We start from the raw sequence: 9,888 nt of genomic DNA, 5'->3' as shown, positions 1-9,888 counted from the left end.
AACCCATTTTAACAGTACAATTAAATATTTTTTTGCAAAGTTTAAATGCTGTTTTTGTGCCACTGGAGAAAATAGTTTGAGATGGTTACCCCAAGGGCAATCCTGCTTTTGAAGGTTCTACCTGACCTTGGTTGGGTAATGGTTCAAGAAATAACCCTACTATTCAAGCAAGCTGGAGTTAGGAAGAATGAAAAAAAGGAGTAAACACCATGCTGGTGGGGAATTCCACTTGAGCAAGTAAGGCCCTCATCCAGGGAAGCACTTATTTGTAAGCATATGAATAGTGCCTTAAAGTCAAATGGAACTTCTCTCTGACACCTGAAGCTGAGCATGGGCTTAAACGTTTAGTTGAGCTGGGCCCCAGATCCTGAAATAAAACCTTATTGTATGTGATACTGTGCTGTAGTTAATGTTGTGACAAGAACCCATATTTTTGGTATTAAACGGAATGACTTCCTTTGCCAGCCTTTTACATGTGTATATTTTGAAAGACATGAATATCTTGTAAACTATACTAGTTTTCAATGTGTCTAGTAGCACCTACCTGGTTCTCTCAAACTACCATATTATATTAACATATTATTGCATTTTTCCACAGATGGGTATGGAGTGAACTGTAAAAACAAGCATGCAATCACATCAATGCAGACTTATTTCTTTAAAATGTCATACTGTATATGATTTATTATGTTAACACTCAACCACATCATATTATTTATGTCTGTATATTTTGAAAAAAAGTGCTGCTTTGATTGACGTCACCCTTTTTTCTCAGAAATCAACAAGATAAGTGTTTCAACAAAAACAATTAAAATAGTCTAATATTGTCCTTAAAAGGTTTATACTCTTCTGATAAATAATCTGACACAGCACCTTTATCTTCCATTTCACCATACTACTTGATGTCATATTCCAAACTCTCCCTTTCCCACACAAAAACAGAATCCCAGAAGAAAGTCCTTTACAGCAGACCATCATGCTTTTAGGCTTCACAAGTACAGCAACCAGAGAGAAATACTCTTTTGTCAAAGGTGCAAAACTTAGGAGCACGACAAGCTTCAGCTAGACTAACTTGCATTCTCCTGTGTAGAATCATTCCAAGGGCTGTTAACAGCAACCTTTATATGTCATTGGAAGAGGAAATAAGCCAATGGGCTTACAGTGTTTTGTTGTCATCTTTAAGAGCATGTGATTTTTCAGCTGTCAATTACACAAAAAATTTCAGAAGTAATCCAAACAGAGACTTTCACTGTGGAGCTAAAAGCATGGCAGGAATTCTCTATCATTCACGGTGACATAAGTTTGTACCTCACAAAATGCATAGACAGGAATTTAATATAAAGAATTAGTCCATTTACTGTATACACAAAACATATATCTTTTGTTTTAACACCTCTATTTTTCTTTTTTTTTCTTTTTTTCTTTTTTTTTTATTTTTTGGCAAACCAACATAGAGAAGCAGCTCTGAAACTGCCAAATTAAAAATTGAGAATTTTAGCAACTCAATAGTATTTTTTAAGGATAGTAATCAAATGTGGTTGTAATTTAAAACCTGAGGCTGTGCACTGGTTGTTAGCTTAAAACTACCTTTCCATATAACATTGTGCTTCCATTGTATAACAAAGAAAAAGTAACAAGAACTAGAAAAATTTGCTGCAGAACAGTGCTAGGACATACAGACAAAAAAATACTAACACATGTTATCTACTCAGAATATTGATTTGAGTCATATCTAAAGGGATATAATTGACATTAGAAAATGCTTACTTATGACTGACTTAGTTACTGCCAAAAAAGTGAAATATGTATCAAATAATGTTTAATTGAATTTATTATATGCACTATATACAGATACTAAACCGCCTTGCAGTTGTGCCCCATGAATACTTCAAATCTGATTAGGCAGGTGAGTTCATGTGAAGCAAATAAATTATAAAACCCAGAAATTACTCAGAAAATTTTCTAATCTTTGCAATCTCAAAAAGCTGTGAAAGGGAAGGACAAATCTGTTTCAAATGAAGCACTATTATCTAACTCTGCAGAATCTGTATAGCTATTCAGCATGTTTTTACCACCGAAACATGGCACTGTTGTCAAGGTACCGTTTAAAACAAAGCAAAACAAAGCAAAACAACAACAAAAAAAAATCAGTGGACTGATAGTTTTTTTCCCACCAAATCCAAGCATACAAGTAACTATACCGAAAAGATTTCAGTTTGTGTTTCCTAGGGCTTATGTTTCAAAAACAAGTTGCTTTTTGAATTATAGATAGACATGTATAAAACATTCTTTGTAAACCTCTAATCTTAGACTTAACATTTTATGTAAGTAAATTAGGTCTTTACCTAGTAGTATTTGTTAGGTCTATTGTTCTATGACATACTAGTAGGGACATGATAAAACTGAAAAAGAATAAAGCTGCATAACATTTAAAAATGTAGAAAACTTGGATTAAGATGATGATTAACATTGTTAAGGCTGTATATTCAAGCACTGTATGTTAAGAGAGCAGTGGATATGAATTTTAGGCAATAAGAAATGTCCTGCTTTACGCATGATACTGTAATTATAGAATGATGATGTCAACAGCTGATTGTTGGCATATACTGGCTACTTATAGCAGGTATGTGAGTTAATAAAGATAGCAGAAGATGGCAGAAATGAATTCTGAGAAATGATAGCCAGTTTTCTCCAGCAGTCAGCCTGATAAGTAAAACTCCAAGAATCTAGCTCTGCATCTAAATGAAATACTCTTTTTTCTCCTCTGCATTGACTTGGCTGCCTTCTGCATTGATAATGGCTGTGTCGGCATCAGGTGCATCTTCAGCTCCTTTCGCTTCATTTGTTAAATATGTTCCTATAGGAATCAGTACAACAGAAAAGAAAACCAAAAAAGATTAGGTTTTTTTAGCTTTACACTGCATTATAGAAAGCACATTTCTAACAATGCTCCAATAACTTCATAAATGGACAAATAGTTTTTACAAAACTTGAGTATATATCATTTAGGTATGCTCAACTTTCTAATTTGTCTGAGAAAAATTTATAGTATTAATACTGATCATGCCATACACAAATTCAAGTATATTAACAATAAATTAAGGAAATATTTCAATACAAATGCACTTTAACTAATTCAAGTATATTCACAATAAATTAAGGAAATATTTTAATAAAAATGCACTTTAAGTGCAGTAATATCCAGTATGTTTTGCAAATATAGAGTAAGTGATAAAATTTTGGTTATTTCATGAAACAGCTATCCATTAAACAAAAAAAAAAAGTGAAGACAGGTATTCATAAATGCTTATTTTTTTTAAAATATGTCCACTGATTATTTTTGTATTTCTATTTTTACATGATCGTATCTATCCTATAATTTTACAGAATTGTACCATAGTAATTTCCAAGAATTACAAAACTGAAGTAGTGTTATTAACTCACTATGAAACCACTCACATTATACTATCACAGATATTTATATGTTCAGGATGTGAATAAAAAAATTGTGTACAACAGTCATCTTTCCCATTATGAAAAGAATTACTTATGTTGGCATAAGATGTGTTAATTCAGGAAAATAAAACAAAAGAGACACTTTCAGTGGCTCATTAAAAAAATGTTGGTTTTCCCTCACACACTCTAATCAACTAAAAAAGCTGGTTTTATAAGCTTATGTCTGCTAACCACATGATAATCCTATCTAAAAGAAGATTTAATGAGTTAATACCAACATCTACCCTCTCCTCACTTTTTTTTTTTTTTTTTTAGAAGGGATAGGCAATCAACCAAGTTTTAACTACTGGTCTACAAGCCATTCAGAGGTTAAATCTCAAGAAATGGTTTTGGAATTAACTAGGTCAAAATAGGATCATAAAGAAGCTTAGTCAGAAGTCAGTGTCACCCCATCCCTGTTATCTCTAATGGCGTGGGGCACTGAAAACGATGAAAGTAGAACTGTAAAGGAGAAATTTCTGAACAAATAAAGCTTGGCCCAGGAATTAAACCCTTATTCCTGTGGGATCATTTGTAAAAGAGTCACTGAGCTGAAAACTCACCACCAGCTTCTAATACTATCTTTTAAATACCTACTTAAAGAATTAGCACAATTTATTAAAATGAAAAATCTCTTTCACCCAAAGTATATATATTCTGCTGAGTTGCTATACTAGTGATAACTATGAGATCACGTAATCAAGTGTCTAGAGCTAAGGGTTAAAACCAGGGAGCAATTTTATCTCTCAGTCTTTCTAAACCACTGACATATGATATGACCTTGGGCATGTAACTAGATGTCCGACATATGATATGACCTTGGGCATGTAACTAGATGTCCTTTGCCCTAGCCAGTCCACTGGAAAACTGGATAAAATTCAGAGACTTCAGTCACAACTGGACTATGAACCGAGCTTTCTTGTCCGAATCATTTAGAAGATGAGGGAAGGTGAAAGGGAACAGTACTCCCAGGTGAAATCATGCCTTGCTTCCAGAAGTGGCTGAACTTCCACTAAATCTGTCTTACCTTTATGTCTTGCCAGGTATCGACCAAGGAGAATTATAGAACATAGCGTTACAAAGACAACTACAGCCACTATTCCGCCTATAAGAGCGTGGTCAGGTCCAGTCTGTCCAGCCAAAGCATTTGGATCTAGAGGAAGAAACAAAAAGCAAAAGCCATCCTACACAAACAGAAATTAACAGGAAAATTCACAATATCAAGTTTTATACCAATCATCCTGAAAATAGGGCATTTCCCTCTTTAATATTCAGCATGGTTATTCCCACTTTTACTACTAGTATCTTATCAGTAACATAGTGCTGCTTATATTCCCAGATTGTTAAAGCCCTGAGGACATAACAGTTATGAAAAATATTACCTTATTCTTCTTTGGCAGAGGTTATTAAATGGGAAGGGTTTCTAGTTTTGTCCTCGTCATTTTACAACTGAAAACCTGGCCATAGCTATTTATAGAAGGAAAAACAAGGAACTGAGAATTGGGGATCAGATAGTATCAGCAGAATAGTGTCTGCATAATACATAATTTATAGAACTGATTCTCAGTGGGGATCCCTTATATATTCTCTTCCTCTCATTCCTATCCTATTGCACCAGAAATAAAAAGGTAGATAAAGTGCAGCCATGCCAAGTTCCTCTGCACATGGCTGAGTCTGCATGAATTCGGTCGGATAAAGGTATCAGGCAACCTGAAAGATCATCATTCAGTCTCAAGCATCAGTTTGTGAATTTACTATGAATACTCAATTAACGCCCAATGTGAGCAAGCTGTAACGGATGTAAAAATGTATTAGCAGGTTCATTTTACTAACTGTGCAGAGCGCTAGGAATACTGCCAGATTCAGGCATTCTGTGCTGGTCATTAGCCTGTTCTGTTGCCTGGCACTTGACAAAAGTTGCAAAGAGGCAATCAAGGGAAATGGTACTACTTAGGGGTGAGTAATTCTTTGGAGCTTTTGAACAATGAACCAGCAACCTGTGACTGTTGAGTCACCTGAAATATGCATAAGAAGGTAAAATTTCAATCTAAGGATCATGTTAAGATTTCTATTTTAACGAAAATGCCTCTGCTATGAAGTAATAGCAATTCTCTCAAGATGTTATTAGCATGTACTGTATGTTGCAGTCAGTCTACTCTCACTGCTTCAAGGGCATTTCCCTTGCAGGAGCTGTTTGCATTCTACAAATAGTTTGCAAACAACTCCTTTGCTCGGCAAAAGGGAAAGGCAGGAAAAATATTTACACAGAAAAGAAGGCAGGTCTGCAAAGATGATTGAAGGGCCTCTGATAATGCTGAGGAGGTGTGATTCCATGATAAAAATAATTACATACTGCTGACCAGGATCCCTGTGTAACACTAAGATGTATACATACATCTACACACACACAAACATACATAAATATAACATTATATAAATGAAATAACAGGATCATGTTTTCCCCTCCTTTTGTAAACTATGAGGCATACCAAAACTGTGCTTTCAGGTTAGCTGGAGCATGGAGCTCCAGAGCACGTGGCCACTGTTACAGATACAGTTCTGCTCTTAACAGTCACGGCTTCTTTGCTTACTGCTGGCTTTCTGAGCCCCCAGCTGTTTCTCTTCTGGCTTCTAAGAAGACAGCTGACCACAGCACTTCTGTGGCCATGATGGCAAACAGTAGTTACTGGCCTCAAAACACCCAGAAATACCTTATAATGTCACCTCTGCCTGCCCCCTCCCCTGTCTCCATGAACCTCTCGGCATGGTGCTACTGATGGTGGCACTCCGCTGAGTGTGCAGAATCAGTCCAAGGGGACATCATCTCTATTTTGGTGATTAAAAATGACCCTGAGTTCTGTGTGCCAGCAGCCTTACAGGGAAAAGCAAGACAGCTGAAGTCTCGCCTCCCCAAAGCAAGAGCTTGGAGTGTGCTGCCATCCTTTCCGACGCCTCGCAGAGGCTCTGTTTTCCGAGGGGATTAAGGAGGAGGTGACCGCTCGCTTGAGAAAATGGAAAGTGACAGCTTGCTGCAGGATTGTCAGCCTGCTTGAGCCATCTAGCACATTCCTCCTACTGTGGTGCATGTAGCGATGTGGCTGTAAACCCCCTCCCCGCAGGGAAAAGGCAGCACCCATTAGAGCACTAAGGAGCAGCAACGTGCGATGTGCAGGAGATGCCCACCCGAGGAGGTGACCGCTCGCTTGAGAAAATGGAAAGTGACAGCTTGCTGCAGGATTGTCAGCCTGCTTGAGCCATCTAGCACATTCCTCCTACTGTGGTGCATGTAGCGATGTGGCTGTAAACCCCCTCCCCGCAGGGAAAAGGCAGCACCCATTAGAGCACTAAGGAGCAGCAACGTGCGATGTGCAGGAGATGCCCACCCCCAACACTGTAGGAATATGTTTCACCCCTCAAAGCTAACTCCTGTTACTATACTATCAGTAAAATTAAAGAATGAAAGAAGATATTTTAAGGGATAATATATTTCCTGATGCAGAGTATAATCCAGAGAAGGGTTAGCGCAGCACTTCATCTCGAGGCATTTTTTGAAAAGCTGACTGCAGTGTACCACCTTAGCTCCACCCCCAGATTTACAGCGTATCCCCTCTGTAAGTGTTAATAAACATTATAGGTAAAAATCCTCACAATACACTGAGATGAATATGCCTCCATGTTTTTATCCTCAGGTGATTTCCTATGTAGAGATATATACAGCAGTAGCTACCCACTCCTCCTCTGACACCTCATGTGACTACATGAAGTGACATAAAGCCAGCATAAATATAAGGTTCCCACCTATTAATGTGAATCAATGAGATTCTACTGCTGCTATAGGTTGAAATGTTTAACTTTAAAATGAATGTAGTTATTCATTGGAATTGAAAGGTAATACTGTATTTCTGTTATAATCTCTTACCCTTGGTATCAAGCCAGATAAACATTGGTAAGTATAGCTAGACATGTTTGTCCATGAAAAAACTTGTATATGACTTACTACAATTTTATTACCACTGAACAATTTATTGGTTAAAAGGAAAAAGGGGAAAGGAAACAGAGGAAGGAAGAGAGGGAAGAGAAAGACAGACAGACCGATCCTCAAAAGTGGCCCACTTTTTCTTGGGAACAGGCATTCTTTCATCTCAAAATGAAAATCCGCGCAACATAAACAATATTCTGAACAGGAAGTGCACCTCATAGAAATATTCTCCTCATAGAAAAATAATGTTAGCATTAAATATAAATATGCTCTACATTATGCATACAGCGTAATGCACTAGACTTTTGCCTTTCATGAAATGACCTAAGCCCCATGAGTGAATTATAGATCTGGGACTATCTATCATTGTATAAATAATTACTATGTTGAAATGTGCCCGAACAGCATCTAAAAGATAGAAATATAGGGTTTCGAAAACTGTGCCATTTTGTATTTTAGATATTTATACAGTGAACATGTATAATTATCCAAGTGTTCCGGGCATTTGTGCTAGCAACTCCCATTAAAGTTCCTGAAAGTGCTAAGTGTGTATCTGCGCACTGACCACTCCACAGTGTGCTTTCCAAATAATAGAAGAGTATTCAGATTATTTTTAGATTCCCTTTATAAGCTTCATGGGCTTTACCAGATAAATCTTACCCTACTACACACATAACTCCAGAAAATGAAATCTTAAGTAGGCAACTGTGCAATAAATACTTATAATACAGCTGTTCCGCTCCCCCCAAAAACAACAACATCAACAAAAAAATTGATTACTCCTTTCCTGTTTTAAATATACACTGTTTTTTACTGCATGAGCACAGGCAGCTACAACAGTCATGACCTAAAACAGTAAAATTAAGATTTTTTTAATCAAATTAAATCGTCTTTGAAGATCAGTTTTTTTTCTGTTTATTTCATCCTTTGATGAGACTAAGAAAATCTTTTGACAAGATAATGACATGAAAGCTCACAATTCTCTTTTGTTTGTTTTTGTCCTAAATTTAGGAAGCCACTTCAAAATACTGATTGCTGATGATATGAAAATGCACCCATTTTCAACTTCAGGGATTTGCCTATTACTGTTTGTTCACAAACCTACAGAAATAACATGCTTAAAATGACTAAGAGGAAAAAATGTATCATTCATTAAGAAATTAAAAACATCAGATAAGTGTTAGACCTATTAAATAAATAGATACGTGCATTTAATGACCTGCTGACAAAGTTTCAGTGTAGAATATTTTTATATGAATTCACACATTAGTTAAGCAGGGAAATGTTTGAACAGTTTTTCAAGCTTTTGCATAAAGTGCAAGTTAATTATTCATCTAATTTCATTTTCTTCCTGCATAAGTTTCCCTCTTATTTATGCATAGTTGACTTGACTGAGCAAGCTGCAGGAAAGGGTCAGATAACCCTTTCCTGAGCAAAAGGAGAACAAGCACATTTGTGAATGCTGAAATAGCATAATTTGTGGAGTATATGCTCAAGTAGATCCCTTTATAGCAAAACTTTATTAACATGTATTTTTGGCTCAGGTTCTGAAGTTTTAAAAAATCACACTGAGCATGACATGTACCCAAGTTTGAGGCATCCAAAATAACAATTTGTTTTGACCATTTCTATTAAAAGAAAAATTAGAAATAAAGGTCCTAATTTGCTGTGGAGCCTAAATAGCATTCATGAAATGAAGACATATTAAACAACTATATTATGCATACATTACTGTTCCTTAAGGCTGGGAAAAGAACAGGTATGTTCCATTTCTCAGACAAGTACTGAAACCACCAGCCTACAGTCACTCTTACTTATTTCATGAATAATCTATTGTTGAGGCAAAGTAGAACTACTCCAGCAAAGGGATCCTGGGGCGTGGCTCCACGTTACAATTTATGTTGCAGAAAAATCTCTTCAAGCGACTTCTACTTCTTTCCCCACATTCAGGGACTTGCTATCACTCCCAGTTCAACTTCCAAATACTTAATACTTTTGCAAATACTTAATTTTTTTGCAAAAGCAATTTTTTGAAGGACCTGGCTCAAAATCAGATCAGTAAAGCAATGAGCTCTTTAGGATGGGGAAACTCAAAAAGAAAAAAAAATAAAATCAATAAATTGCTCTGTCATATCTGAAAGGTCATTGAATTGTTGCAGACAAGCACATGGTGAAAATGAGTGGTGAGAGCCCGTGAACGTTTTGGGAGAAAATCTAGCAAGGAACCACAAACCATGAGACATCTAAACCTGAACTACTTTTAAGTGCCTTAGCCAGAGGACAGCAAACACCAAAAACTATGGGAAGCAAGTAGTTTTGTGAAGTCCACCAGTGAATTTAACTTAGAAATATTACCCATTGAAATTTCTCTGCATTTCAGCTTTATTTCCTAAGGAGAGAGAGTTTGTGTGAGC

At 36.4% G+C, this 9,888-nt stretch overlaps 1 long non-coding RNA gene across 1 annotated transcript; it reads right to left on the bottom strand.

Moving 5' to 3' along the window:
• Window positions 1–653: 653 nt before the first annotated feature.
• Window positions 654–4,649, bottom strand: LOC104508821. Its single transcript, XR_727882.1, has 2 exons — window positions 4,523–4,649; window positions 654–2,857 (listed from the first exon to the last, which is right to left on the bottom strand). It is a non-coding gene; the product is annotated as an uncharacterized LOC104508821 (long non-coding RNA).
• Window positions 4,650–9,888: the final 5,239 nt, after the last annotated feature.

Source organism: Eurypyga helias, unplaced genomic scaffold, assembly GCF_000690775.1.
Source record: "Eurypyga helias isolate BGI_N326 unplaced genomic scaffold, ASM69077v1 scaffold12014, whole genome shotgun sequence".
Classification (NCBI taxonomy): domain Eukaryota; kingdom Metazoa; phylum Chordata; class Aves; order Eurypygiformes; family Eurypygidae; genus Eurypyga; species Eurypyga helias.
Note: the sequence above shows the minus strand (reverse complement) of the source record. Positions and strands in the feature narration are given on the sequence as shown.